Source organism: Miniopterus schreibersii (assembly GCF_964146895.1).
Source record: "Miniopterus schreibersii genome assembly, chromosome: 3".
In the NCBI taxonomy this organism is placed as follows: Eukaryota; Metazoa; Chordata; class Mammalia; order Chiroptera; family Miniopteridae; genus Miniopterus; species Miniopterus schreibersii.
In genome coordinates this window covers 12,678,343-12,692,394 of record NC_138103.1, presented here as the reverse complement: position 1 = coordinate 12,692,394, position 14,052 = coordinate 12,678,343, and the positions used below count along the sequence as shown (strand labels likewise).

The window sequence follows — 14,052 nt, the reverse complement described above, 5'->3', positions numbered from 1 at the left end:
TCTGAAAGGCTGTTTCCCCTCATCCATAAAAGGGTAACAAAACTCTCTCTGCTCCACATTCTCAAGTGTGCTGTGAAGATTAAATGAGCTAATGTGTGTAATAAGTGTCTCATGAAATGTAATGCTGCCTCAATTGCTGATAATCTCTTATTTAGAAAGCTGTTGGCTGGATGATTATGAAACACTGAGGAAGAATGTGAAATCCAGTGACTCCATAGATAATTCTGAGCAGGTCACACCTAAGGACTTCTGACTCAGTCCTCATCTTTGGCAGTGTCAGGACATGGGAATAGCTGTTCTTTCCAAGGTGAGACATGACTACTGCAGCTAGAAAATCCACACTGCAGATGCTGCTCAATGATGGTTGAGCAGGATGCTGGGAGCAGAGGAGAGAGTGAATCAGCTCTAACCCAACAAGGCACTTGATGAGAGAGGCCTCTCAAAACTCTGAGGAAACCACAGGACCTAGGTCAACAGCTTCTGACTTTATAGAATCAATGACCTGAGGTCTCTAAACTCTGGTGTTGTCACTCCTCAGGAAATCTTATACGCAAGTTTCGCCCCTTTCATTTTAATCACTGGGTGAATTCAATCCCACAGTTCACTGAACAGATGACTATTAACCTCTTGATAAAGAGCAAGTTCAGACAAGGAGTCCTGGAAATGTGGGGACTTTAGGGACACAGAGCTCTTGCATCAGATTTACTAAACACACTTGCACATTTCAGCCACAAGTGACCAGAAAGCAAAATAACTAACTAGTTTAAGGGCATTAGCCTCTTAGTAACCTGAAAAACTGACATTGCTCAGGAAGTCCAAGACTTCTCTGGCAGGCTTTTCTTACTGGGGAGGCGGTAAACTCATCTCTAGCATGCTCAAACATAATTGAGCATTCAAAGCAAACACCAGGACAAAACTTGAAATATGGAAAAAAGCTCAGAGAAGGGGCCAGGAGTCTGTTGCTGGTGCTAAACAAAAGTCCTGGTAAAGAGCACTTCCTGCTACGAATGAAATAAATATAAGACCCTTCCTGTTCTCTGAGTGCCACCCCATCTTGTATGAGAGGACTAGGTCTCAGGGCTAAGAAGATGAAGACACTTTAGTCTCATGAGAAATATCTGGGGCATGAGGGCTGAAGCCTTGACTGAATTCTAAAATGGTCAGGCTAGCGAGGCTGGAGTGGCTCAGAGGTTGAGCATCAACCTATCATCCAGGAGATCTCAGTTCAATTCCAGGTCAGGGTACATGCCTAGGTTTCAGGCTCAATCCCCAGCAGGGGGCATGCAAGAGGCAGCCGATCAGTGACTCTCATCGATGTTTCTATATCTCTCTCTCTCCCTTCCTCTCTCTGCAATCAATACAGACATATTATGATAAATAAGTAATAAATAAATACAATGCTCAGGCCACCATTTTATAAGAACGAAGCGTAGCACTACACATCCCACAAGGCTGGTTGTAACACAGGAAATGCTGATAAGACTGTGGGTCACCCTGAGATACCAACAAGCAAAGATTATTCCAACTTTGTAATAATCTTATAAGCATGTGTCCTGTGAACTAAGAGTCAGTCAAATGTCCTTTCACTCAGGTGCAACAATTGTCATCTGTGGTTTCAGCTTCTTTCACAAAAGATTAGTACAAATAGCATTTGGGGGTGGAGGGAGAGAGTGGGTGATTAAGACATTTCTGCTAAACTTCTGTTTTGGAAAACCCAGAAGTCCTATCAGCTCCCAGATGCTTTCTTCTCTAGGAACAGGCACAAACAGGCTTGATGGAACCTTAGCAATATCCCTGAAGAGGCGGAAGGCACTCAAGTTCACCCAGGAGAGGGTGATGCAGAGGAAGAAAACCAGACTAAAGTCTAACAGACCAGGGCACACCAGGCTAAGTCACTTCTGAGCAGGGATATATTGACTATGAAGAAACTAAGATAAAAAGAAGGTCATTCAGAGTTAACAGTCAAGTTGGGACCAAACCTGAGTCCTTCTGAATACAAGGTGATGCCTCCCATGTCCCCAGCTAACATGCATTAGAGATGATTACAATGTCACCACAGACTACTAGCAACATGGAAAGCAAGGCTACATACACTGCACTGCATTTACATGTGCAGTGTGAACAGGTTTTCCAAACCACTGTCATTTGTTATTATTAGTATGAAAAATGAGCTTGATTCTGATTCCTAAGAAATAAATGCTTAGCTTCCCATTTGAAGATTCAGAAGCTGCTGATGCCTATGCCCACAACACTCACCTTGGCTCATTCAGATTACAGGACAACCAGAGATTATTCCCTGGGAAGCCCTGCTTTTGTTGACTAGCAGGGCAGGCCAAGGCTGGAGATGGTTGGTCCCAAAGGGGGGGATGGCACCCACCACCACTTGGTGGCTGAACAGAAGCAGCCAGACCTGCCAGACCTTGATGGAAAATGAAGCCAGAGGCTCGGGGCATCCCTACACCGGGGGAGGTCACAATTGGGTCTGCACATCTCTATAGCACCCATTGCCATAGTAACTACAAAGAAATAGAAGCTCTGGTTTCAAGAATCTAAAAGCATGTCCTCCACATGCTGTGTTTAAAATCTCTTCAGTACTATCTTTCTGGGGTTTTTGTTTATTATACATTTTTTAAAAATCCTCACCCAAGGATGTGTGTGTTTTTAATTGACTTTAGAGAGAGAGGAAGAGGGGGAGAGAAAAATTGATGCAAGAAGCATCAATTGGTTGCCTCCCGATGCACCCCAATGTGGGATCAAACCCACAACCTGGGCATGTGCCTGGACTGGGAATCGAACCTGAGACCCTTCAGTGCCTGAAACAACACTCCAACCAAGCCACATTGGCGAGGGCCTATCTTTCTGTTTATTGAAAATCTGCCCGGCCAGGTGTGGCTCGGTGGTTGAGCATTGACCTATGATCCAGGAGATCGCTGTTCAATTCCCGGTCAGGGCACATGCCTGGGTTGAGGGCTTGATCCCTAGTAGGGGGCATGCAGGAGGCAGCCGATCAATGACTCTCTCATCACTGATGTTTCTATCTCTCTCTCTCTCCCTGTTCCTTCCTCTCTCTGAAATCAATAAAGATATATTTAAAAAAGAAAAGAAAATCTATATTCTGTCTTGGAAACAGTAGTGTGATGGGATGGATAAAAAGTATGTCAACACAAACTTCTTTTTTTAAAACAAAAAATTAAGCAAACAGAAAGAGAAGAAACATTAGGTTAAAATCCCTTGATAAGGGCAATTGACCAGAAATCTTCCTATTTAACAGTGAAATATCTGAAGCACCTTCATTCAAGTCATCTGTCTTGTTCTCAGCAGTTCCCCCCAGAGCCACAGCTGTCTAGCTGCTTCAGTGGGGAGGACGGTGGGGAAAGAAAATCTGGTTATTTTTCAAAAATGGTATTCTTAATATTTTTATCATCTACTCCAGAAGAGTGACTGAACAGTCAATCAGGATGGTTCTATGCAAGTTCATAATGGCAAAAACCTGGAATTAATTCAAATATGCCAAAAAATTTTTATAAACCACTAAAGTCTAAAAACCTTCCCTGGATGACTAAGTAGCAGTTAAACTGAGTCAAAGTAGGTCTGTATTTACTGACCAAGGAAGGTCTTTAAGATATAATGTTGAGCTAAAAAAGCAAGTTTCAGACTGGCTGATACAGGGTGATACTGTTTGACAACAACACAAAATCGGTCCTCTCCAGGGAGCACACATCCATGCAAAAGTTCAACACAAACTTCTTATAAGATTAGCAACTCATAGGCCAAGGCACTGGTCAATCTAATGAGGTGGCTCCTATCTCTCATTTTGGACCCACAGGAATCTTAATGTGTTTCCATAGGCCCACAAAGCAAGGTATTATTCCCAGGCTTTTTCACAATGACTGCCTAGATTCAGGCAGCCAAGGAGGTAGAGAGTGGGGGTTGTGGAAAGGGAGCACAGAAACAAGCCCAGAGCAAGAACTGGTAACTGCAAGAGGCTGGTCCCATCCTGCACAGGTTTGTGTCTATGGCAGCAGCAGCTATTAGACTTTCTCAGAGAGAGTAAGAGGCTCACCTTTTCTTTCTTCTTTAAGTAACAAATTATGTTCTTGCAACACTCCTCAAAAAACCACACTTAAAAGGCAGAAAAAGCTCTAGCTGGTTTTGCTCAGTCGTTAGAGCATCAGCCTACGGACTGAAGGGTCCCCAGTTCAATTCTGACCAAGGGCATGTGCCTCGGTTGCAGGCTCGATCCCCGGCCCTGGTCAAGGTGCATGTGGGAGGCAACCAATCGATCTGTCTCTTTCATATGGATGTTTCTCTCTCCCCCCCTCTCTCTCCCTTCAGCTCTCTCTGAAAAGTGATGGAAAAAATATCCTCAGATGAGGATTTAAAACAAAAGGCAGAAAAATAAAAGTGGCATAGTGATTATTTAGCCAAATGTCCTTAAACTTTCCAGATACTCCAGCTCTTCAACGAAGCCTTCTAAGATTGAAGAGAAGAAATAACAGATCATCATGTGTGATTCTGCCTGGTCTATGACATTTCCACAGCCATGTGTTTTACTTTCCTCATCAGTATGAAATTCCCAGGACACAGCCTCCCCATGCAACAGCTGCTGACAGTAACTCAGTGTCTGGATAAGTGCCATATGTGACCATTAATTTAGGTACAAATGCAAGTCTTTGATTTCAGTATACATCCATCTGAAAGTTTCTACAAGATGGGTTCAGTAAGTCTAATGGCAGGCACATGCACAGAGTTCTTTTTGCACAGCACAATGCCAATGTGCTGATGTGATACCAAAGGAGTTGAGACAATGAATTGTATGATGATGTCTACAGTCAACCTGTGGTAGGCACCCAACAAATGTTACCTGAACTGAGCCCAGCCAAGAGAGAATCCACTGGCCACACACAGGCTGAGAGGCAGCACAGGGATGTAGTCAAAGCATAGGTTTTTCTCAGGCACAGCCCTGGTTCTTCCATATACCAACTGGGTGGCCTAGGACCAGCTACTTATCCTCTCAGAGTCTCAGTTTCTTCATCTGTAGGGATGGTAATAAAAACTCTGCAAGGTAGGTATGAGAATTAAATGAGATAAATTACTTATACAACTGATATGTCATATGATCCTGATTAATACACTAAAGAAAGTATCACTTCAAGTTTAAAGTTAAATGTTCCCATATACTTTTACACAAAAAATGGAAATACCCTTGTCTCTATGAAAAGCCTTACAGGCAATCAAATCTATATTGAGGTCACCGACTTCGAGTTGAAGGCTCACTAGGAAGGACCTCTGTTTTCATTTGGATAAGAAAGGAACAGAAAAATCTTGGACTTTCTAGCAAAATAAATTTTGCAAAGCTCTAAAAGATGATCTCTGAACACGAGTTAGGTGAAGGCCCCTTCATGTTAAAGAGGGTCAGGATGGGGGACGAGAGGCACATTATTGTTTTGATTCTTTAGAGCAGCTCATCACTATAAATAAAGGTTTAGGTAACTGAAAATTTTACTGTGATAAACATGATTTGCATTTATATCTCATGATAATCAATCCCCAACCCAGTGGTTCTAAGCTGGGGCCATTTTGCCCCGCAGGGGACATTTGGCAATGTCTAGAGATATGTCTGGTTGTCACAACTGGGCAGTAGGCTGTGCTACTGGCATCTAGTGTGGGTAGAGGCCAAGGATACTGCTCAACATCTCACAATGCACAGAAAGCACAGCATAAGCGCACACACCCACTACCACCACCACCACCAATTATCCAGCCCAAAATGTCAATAGCACCAAGGCTGAGAAACCCTGCTTGTACCTCAGAAGCAGTGCTAAAGCAGTTCAAAAAGGACTTGAGTCTAATACTCTTCTCACCCCTTTATCAGTTTACAGAAAGACAAGGTGAGATGTTTGTGCACCATGCTTCATATCATCTGTCACACCTTTATCAAATATCCTTTAAAGAGATTTCAGGGGAGACTGGATTTCCACAAGAAAACAGAAGCTATTAATAGGTAGGGCAACTTGGCACTGCCCAAGATGACAGTAAAAGAGTCACAGTACCTTCCTGGGAGTAGGATTGATTTATATTTGAGTTGCTAGAAGGCAAAACTTTTTTTTTTTTATTTTTTTATAGAGTGGATGAGAGGGAGGTAGAGGGAGAGGGAGAGAAACACTGATGTGAGAGAGACACATCAATTGGTTGCCTCCTGCATGTGCCCCAACCAGGACCAGGGATTGAACCTGCAACCCAGGTATGTGCCCTTGATCAAGAATCACGCCTGCAACCCTTTGGTGCTCAGGCAACCCTCTAGCCAGTAAGCCACATTGGCCAGAGCTAGAAGGCAAAACCTTTAAAGCAAGTTCACTAACAAAGCCAGGCAGAGGTAAAGCTGAGACAGGCTGAGCCTCTTAAATGGACGGGAATGCTCTTCAGTTTTGTTTTTTTAAATATATCTTTACTGATTTCAGAGAGGAAAGGAGAGGGAGAGAGTTGAAACATCAATGATGAGAGAGTCATTGATTGGCTGCCTCCTGCACACCCCCGACTGGGGATCGAGCCCACAACCTGGGCATGTGCCCTGACCAGGAATCGAACCTTGATCTCCTGGATCCTAGGTCAATGCTCAACTACTGAGCCATGCCTGGCTGGGCTTCAGTAATTTTTTAAGTATCTCCTAGACAAGTTTATTTTTTAAAATTTTTTATTTTTTAAAAATATATCTTTATTGATTTCAGAGAGAGGAAAGGAGAGGGGGAGAGAGAGACAGAAACATCAATGATGAGAGAGTCATTGGTTGAGCCCACAACCCGGGCATGTGCCCTGAGCGGGAATCGAACTCCGATTGCCTGGATCCCAGGTCGACACTCAACCGCTGAGCCACGCCCAGCCAGGCTCTCCTAGACAAATTTAAAGTTTCTCTTCAGGCACTCCCCCAAAGAGCTCCACCCTGTGCCTGTGCTGGTAGGTATCAGCCCACAGCGAGAACCTGGAAAGCAAAGATCTCCACTCTGCACCTGCACAGGTGATGTCAGCTCACATGGGAATCTAGAAAGCAAAGAAATCTACTCTGCCTGCATGAAGAGTCCAGCCCTACATAAGCCAGACCCTGGCAGCCGTTCAAGAAGCCATGCTGTGGTTAGTGTGTGCTCCCTTGGTGCATCAAGCTTCCTCCTTGTCTCCTCCCTACCCCCTTGTTTTCAGTAAACCTCTTTTTTAAAATCTGTTTTGCCTCCTCTCTTTAGTTCTACCTTGAGGAGGGGCAAGAACACCTTCACCAGTGACATTCTTCATTGACTCAGATGGGACTCATCTTGATCTGTTGATGAGGATAGGACTCATGCCTGCTAGGTGACCTGTGGCTCCTCCATCTTCTTTGGCCTTTGCCAAAGGTGTGCCTATTCCACATCTGTCTGTCTGGTCCTCTGTTCTGTTTTTCTGAGAGATCCTGATCATCCCATTTCCTTTTCCAGACCTCAAGGGACTGGATTCTATCAGTGGCACGTCTTGTGGGCAAGTAAGAGGTGCCCCCCTAAAGTCCCACTTCTGTTCTCAGGGTAGGCTGGACGGACCTCTCTGTCTCTATCCCTCCAGTCTCAACCTGACAATTCTGGCTTTTTAGTGCCATTAATTGGCACTTTCCTACTTCCTATCCATCTTCTAGCCCCTTTTGGTGGGCCAGATTTTCAACTCTTCTTGGAGCTATCCCATTGGCACTGCGGATCGTCTTGTTGCCTCAAACCTTCTTGTCTGCCTGGGAATTGCTTGGTCCCTTTTTTCTGTTTCTCCCACTTCCCAGTTTATGACCTTGGACAGAGAAGTCCCCTTTGTCTGCCTTACTAGGCATCCCTGTTCTTGTTCCCCTTTCTATCTCATTTCCCTCCAGAAGGGTCACCCCTTTAAATTCTACATGGGTATAAGATTTCTATGGTTTAAGGACTTATCAGCCCTGAGCCAGCTTTCTGCCTAAGGTTCAGGGATCCCAGCCTGTGGTGGTCTCTTCAGGTTCTGTCCAAGTGGCTTCCTGGGCTGATTCCAGGGACAGATCTGCAATGCTTACCACTGACCAGGCATAGCTGACCAACAGTGCTTTCATCTTACAATGAGAAAATTAGGTAATTGATTACTAGAACTATATCTGTTATTTGTTGAGTCTGTGTCACAATTGGGCCATAGAATTTTGTTTTTAAACTGAAATGGTTTTGAATTTGGTTTAGAGCTGGCAAGTTAAATCTGAACTCTTATGTTTGGGATGCATGAATGTGTGTGAGATATGTTGTTTGGCCTTGGCCTGTGTGGCTCAGTTGGTTGAGCGTCATCCCATGTACGTTCACAGGTTCGTTTCCAATCAGGGCACATGCCCCAGTTGTGGCTCGAATTTCCAGTAGGGGGAGTGCAGGAGGCAGTTGATTGATGTTACCATCTCACAGTGGTATTTCTCTCCTTCACCCTTCCTCTCTCTAAAATCAATAAAAACTTATTTGGCCTAGCTGGAGTGACTCAGCGGTTGAGCATCAACCTATGATCCAGGAGATTGTGGTTCGATTCCCAGTCAGGGCACACGCCCAGGTTGTGGGCTCAATCCCCGGTAGAGGACATGCAAGAGGCAGCCAATCAATGACTCTCATCATTGATGTTTCTCTCTCTCTCTCCCTCTCCCTTCCTCTTTCTGACATCCATAAAAACATTTTTTAAAAAAATTTTTAAGATATGTTGTTTTATTAATATATGCTATAAATGTTCCAGAAATATATGCGAAATTGTAGAAATCAGAGATGTCCTGACATAAGATATCTGATATCAAAATTGAGGGACACACTTAAAACATCTGAACCTGAGTATCAGATTATGGCACTCAATAGTGATGTTCATTCTGTTTTTGCAAAAATGAACCCTCACTGCAGACTTTTGCTATCCTAATGTCCTTGTAACATGGCAATAATCTACCCCTGAATCAGAGAAATTAAGATGAGAGAACAATGGCTATAAATTAAATGAATAGTCAGGGCAATGAGAAACCCAAGATGGCTGCTTGGTTCTTCTTCCTGGCTCCGTTTTTCAGTTTTTGCATTCCTTCATCCGCCATAGCACATTTAAGCTGGACTTCACTCAACTCCCACTTAGTATGGGTTATCATTATGTTCTCGTGTGTATGTTTTCCTGGATGAGTTGAAGCTGTTCTCTGCCATAGGCTGATGCCCTCACATTGACAAAGAAATTGTTAGACAATGTATTTCCCACTTGGGGTATGCCTTCCAAAATCTCTAGCAATTGGGGCATCCAGTTCACTGAGCAAATTATATGAAACTTAATGGACAGCCTTGCAAACTTTTTGGAATTATGACTGACCCTACCACCCTCAGTTATCAGGCAAAGTGGAAAGAACTAATGGAAAACTAGATTCAAGCAGAGTAAGTTGAATTACACAGGACTGAATGAACTGATAAAGGAGGTTACAACTTTATAACTTTTTATTTTAAATATTGCTTATATTTAAAATCTTTTCTTTTCCAGATATAAGGAATTTTCCTTATTTACACCTCTGTAAGCAGTATTGAGGCACTTGTTTTTTCTCTAATTGATCTTGTCAGACTTTGAAACTGTTAATGAGTATTATTATTTTCATGGCAATATATGTGCATAAATTCAAGAAAAAAATGTTCTTTTCATAACAGGACACAATTGAAAACTCTTGACAAGGCTTTGACTATAATACCATATATGCAAGAACCGTGCATAGACTCTGGATGTTACCAGAAGACTCTAAGGAATTAAGATTGACTCTGGAGGTCAATAAAAGCCCCTTGGAAAAACAGCCTGGTACTTACATGGTTCTCAGCAGTCTTTCCAGGTAAGGAATGAAGGTTGCTTTCCTGGGAGAAGGAAAAGAAAGAACCTCAAGACGTTTTGGGGAACCTCAAGAATCAGAGGAATTCACCCAAATTGATAGGTATTGCAGGCAAATGCTAATGGCAACTATGCGGTTTGGCTTCCTAGCCCTGAGAGGCTAATTAGAGTTTAATCTAAGAAAGACTTTTATGATCTATTATAGCACTTGTGTCCTGTTATTTGTTTACATGTCTATTTTCCAGATTACAGCTGATTTATCTTTGTCTCCTACTGCCCAACACAGGGCACCCAGCTAATCAGGGTTTGCTGAGTGACTAAATAATTTCCAGAATGCAAGGTATTCTCAAAATCAAGATATACTCAAAGCACAGATAACAAAGAAGACAGTTAAAAATTAATCCCAGAAATAAGAAAAATGACTAGTGAGTAAGCATTTTTGAGCAGCATTTTCAGTACAAAAATTGCTGCTGCCTGGCCGGGCATGGCTCAGCAGTTGAGCATTGACCTAGGATCCAGGAGATCAAGGTTCGATTCCCGGTCAGGGCACATGTCCAGGTTGTGGGCTCGATCCCCAGTTGGGGGTGCCTCTGAAAAACCTTTATTCCCCCAGTTGGCTTTAGAGAAGGAATTCACAGTGGCAGTTCTCTTGTTTGTTACTACTCTAGGTAAGGGGTCAACCAGAAGAAGGCAATAGCTGTACAACCTCGTAACAAGCCCACATCCTATCTCTAAGCACATTTGGCAGGAAATACACCAAATCATTAAATATCGTTATCTCAAGGGAAAAAACAAAATGCTACAGTGATCACAATTTACTGAAAAGAAACAAAAAACAAAAAAAACAGCAGTCTGACACTGTAAAGGTGAACAACATCCTATTCCTTGAGGCAGCCCCCACAAAACTACATGAATTAAAGATACATGACGTGGGTGCTCATAATTCCCAAGAGGTCCACAGAACTGGTCAAACATCATTGTCTCAATTAATCATTATCGAGAAGAAATTCAAATATCCAGAACATCAACATCTATTGTCGACTAAGGACATGATTAGGCAGTAATGAATGAATAACTTTGGCGGGGGAAAGATAGACAAGACAGGGAGGGGAACAGTCGAACAGCTTATAGGCCAAGAAAGGCAGAAAATCATGTGCTCCAGGGCTCTGGAATGTTCAACCAAACCCTACACAGAAGGCCAACACATAAAGCAACTGCAGTGAGTGGAGCATCCATATTGAGTGGTAAGGGAGGGCTGGGGACTGAGGAGTTCAGCTCCTCCAGCACGATAAGGAACTCTGAGCTCGGCCTAGTTTGATGGCTATGGTCTAGGGGAGGCAGGACACTAGCTTTGAAACAGCTTCCACTTCCTGTACATGTGCTAAGTGACCACAGCTCTAGGATAGTCTCTTAGACCGCTATGTTCAAAGCAGCAGAGGGAAGCTAGTCCTGGAATTAGCCACTGTTCCCAGACCTGCCCAGGGTTTTCTGGCTACTGGGCCAAGGCTCCATATGCTCTTTCACACCTTGCTTCCAAGACTCCAGCAGCTTCTTTTTTTTTTAATGAAACTTTTAAAATATATATATATCTTTATTGATTTCAGAGAGAGGAAAGGAGAGGGAGAGAGAGAAATAGAAACATCAACGACGACAGAGTCATTGATCGAGCCCGCAACCTGGGCATGTGCCCTGACCGGGAATCAAACCCCGATCTCCTGGATCCTAGGTCGATGCTCAACCACTGAGCCACGCCCAGCCAGGCCCAGCAGCTTCTTGAAACACATCCTGACCTTCCAAAAAGCCTGTGGTTTCTGTGTCTTCAACTCACCCAACTCCCAACACTTCTACTTAGCTCTGACTCTGTATCAGCCACAACTGACTGTAAGATCTCTGAGGACATACCTGGAGCCTCACCTACACTAGTCAGAGGGTGTTTAGTTGCCCTGTTACTGGAGACCAGATTAGAACACTATGTGTATGAGGGAACATGCTGTCCTTTGTACAAGCACTTATGCATTTCTCATGACAGTTGGTGTTTGGTGAAAGGCTGTTTGTTTACAAAGGAATCCTAGGGTTTCTGTCTCTCATCTTCCACCCAAATACCTCCTCATCTGAAAGTGCAAATTCAGAGAAGTGTATTTCTGAAGATGGAGTGGAAGGGTATTTGCCAGAATAGAATAATCATTAACCTTTTTTTTTTTAAATATATCTTTATTGATTTCAGAGAGAGGAAAGGAGAGGGAGAGATAGAAACATCAATGATGAGAGAGTCATTGATTGGCTGCCTCTTGCACGCCCCCGACTGGGGATCGAGCCCGCAACCCGGGCATGTGCCCTGACCAGGAATCAAACCCCAACTGCCTGAATCCTAGGTCGATGCTCAACCGCTGAGCCATGCCAGGTTGGGCTCATTACCCTTTTTTTAACTGCAGACTCCTTTGAGAATCACATGAAGGCTTCAGACTCTCTCTCCAGGACAATCACATATAAAAAATATGTTGCCGCCCAGCCGGCATGGCTCAACAGTTGAGCATCAACCTAGGATCCAGGAGATCGCGCTGTTCAATTCCAGGTCAGGACACATGCCTGGGTTGAGGGCTCGATCTCCAGTAGGGGGTGTGCAGGAGGCAGCCAATCAATGACTCTCATCATTGATGTTTCTATCTCTCTCTCCCTCTCCCTTCCTCTCTCTGAAATAAATAAAGACATATTTTTAAAGTATATATATATGTTGCCTATGCCATTCCAGAGCAACCATAGGTGCCTACAACTCACCCATGGACCCAGAATTCAGGTTAAGAATCCCTATTCTATAATATCTCTTTATGAAAGACATTCTCTTTGTGGGTAATGTTTTCAGTAAGATCCTGAGTGCTTGCTAAAGAGAGGTATCCCCTTTCTTTGGACTTGTTCCTTCTTTTCTCTTCCTATTCTTTTACCTAACCCCAGTGGGTTCAGTTCAAGTTCTCCTGTCTTCCATTTCTCAGCTCTTCACTTTTCTGACCTTCCAAAATACTGAGTGTCAGAACGAGAATCATAAACCTTACAAAGTGATTTTACTGTTTCGTGTCCCCAAGGTGACTGCCAACTCCTAGTAAACAAGGACTATGCTGGGTTTATTGTTGTTTATGCACACACCCCTAGTGCCAATATTCTGCACACCACAGAGGCAATACATGCTTGCCAAATGGGGAGATATCACTGCTTCTTTGTCCCTCTACCTTTAGGCATTTGCACTTGCAAATTAACTTTGAAATCTGGATGTATGCCCTGGAAAAGCCAAATGCAAAGGGCAAGAAAACAGCTAGCCATCCCACTTTTTTTAAAAGCCTCACCTGAGGATGTTTTACTGATTTATTTTTTATTTTTTTAAAATATATCTTCATTGATTTCAGAGAGGGGAAAGGAGAGGGGGAGAGAGAGATAGAAACATCAATGATGAGAGAGTCGTTGATCGGCTGCCTCCTGCACGCCCCCAACTGGGGATCAGGCCCGCAACCAGGGCATGTGCCCTGACCGGGAATCGAACCCCAATCGCCTGGATCCTAGGTTGACGCTCAACTGCTGAGCCACGCCCGGCTGGGCTTGATTTTTTTTTTTTTTTTGTAAGAGAGAAAGGAAGTGGGGTGGGGGTGGGGGAAAGAGAGAGGGAGACAGAGACAGAGAGAGGCATCGATGTGAAAGAGAAACATCAATCGGTTGCCTCTCATACTCATCCCAACCAGGGATAAAACCCTCTCCCAAGCAACACTCAGTTTTGCTTACTGATTCTTTCCCTTCACCTGCCTGCCCTCCTCCAGACTGTCCTGGAAGTAGTTCTAGGTGATTAACAGTTCCTCTGAGTGAAGCAGCCTGTAGTGGTCTTGTCAAAGAGAGAACTGACAGCAGATCCAGTGTCCAAGGAAGGGGGATGGCTACACTTGGGCATGTGACATGCCATATTATCGTCAACAAACATTTATATTATTCATGGGCTCTGTGAATACGATGAGGCCTAAGACCTTGTAGCTTCAAGTAGCTTTCAGAGAGAGAGAGAGAGAGAGAGAGAGAGAGAGAACACAACAACATGTACCATAGTAGAAATACTAATTGTGCAATACAGACAACAGTGCTAAAGATATAATATAAAAGCAGACAAAATTCATTGTGTTGAACACAAAAGGAGATGTAACCCAGATCTTTTAATTCTCCTACTGACCACTAACAGAAAAAAAG

General features: G+C 43.6%; 1 protein-coding gene across 6 annotated transcripts in view; it reads right to left on the bottom strand.

Annotated features, from left to right (window-relative positions):
* The window catches only part of HMOX2 (heme oxygenase 2), a 69,342-nt gene that overhangs the window by 32,343 nt on the left and 22,947 nt on the right, over positions 1-14,052 (bottom strand). Inside the window, exons 1-2 of one of the 6 annotated variants that reach the window (XM_081133032.1) lie at positions 9,819-9,863; positions 4,865-5,058 (exon numbers count right to left, since the gene is read on the bottom strand). The exons of 4 other annotated variants lie outside the window; for them this stretch is intronic. The gene's annotated coding sequence lies outside the window, so the exon portion shown is untranslated. Of the gene's footprint in view, positions 1-4,864; positions 5,059-9,818; positions 9,864-14,052 lie in introns of those variants that run through there. One more of the 6 variants, XM_081133031.1, reaches the window with a different exon arrangement.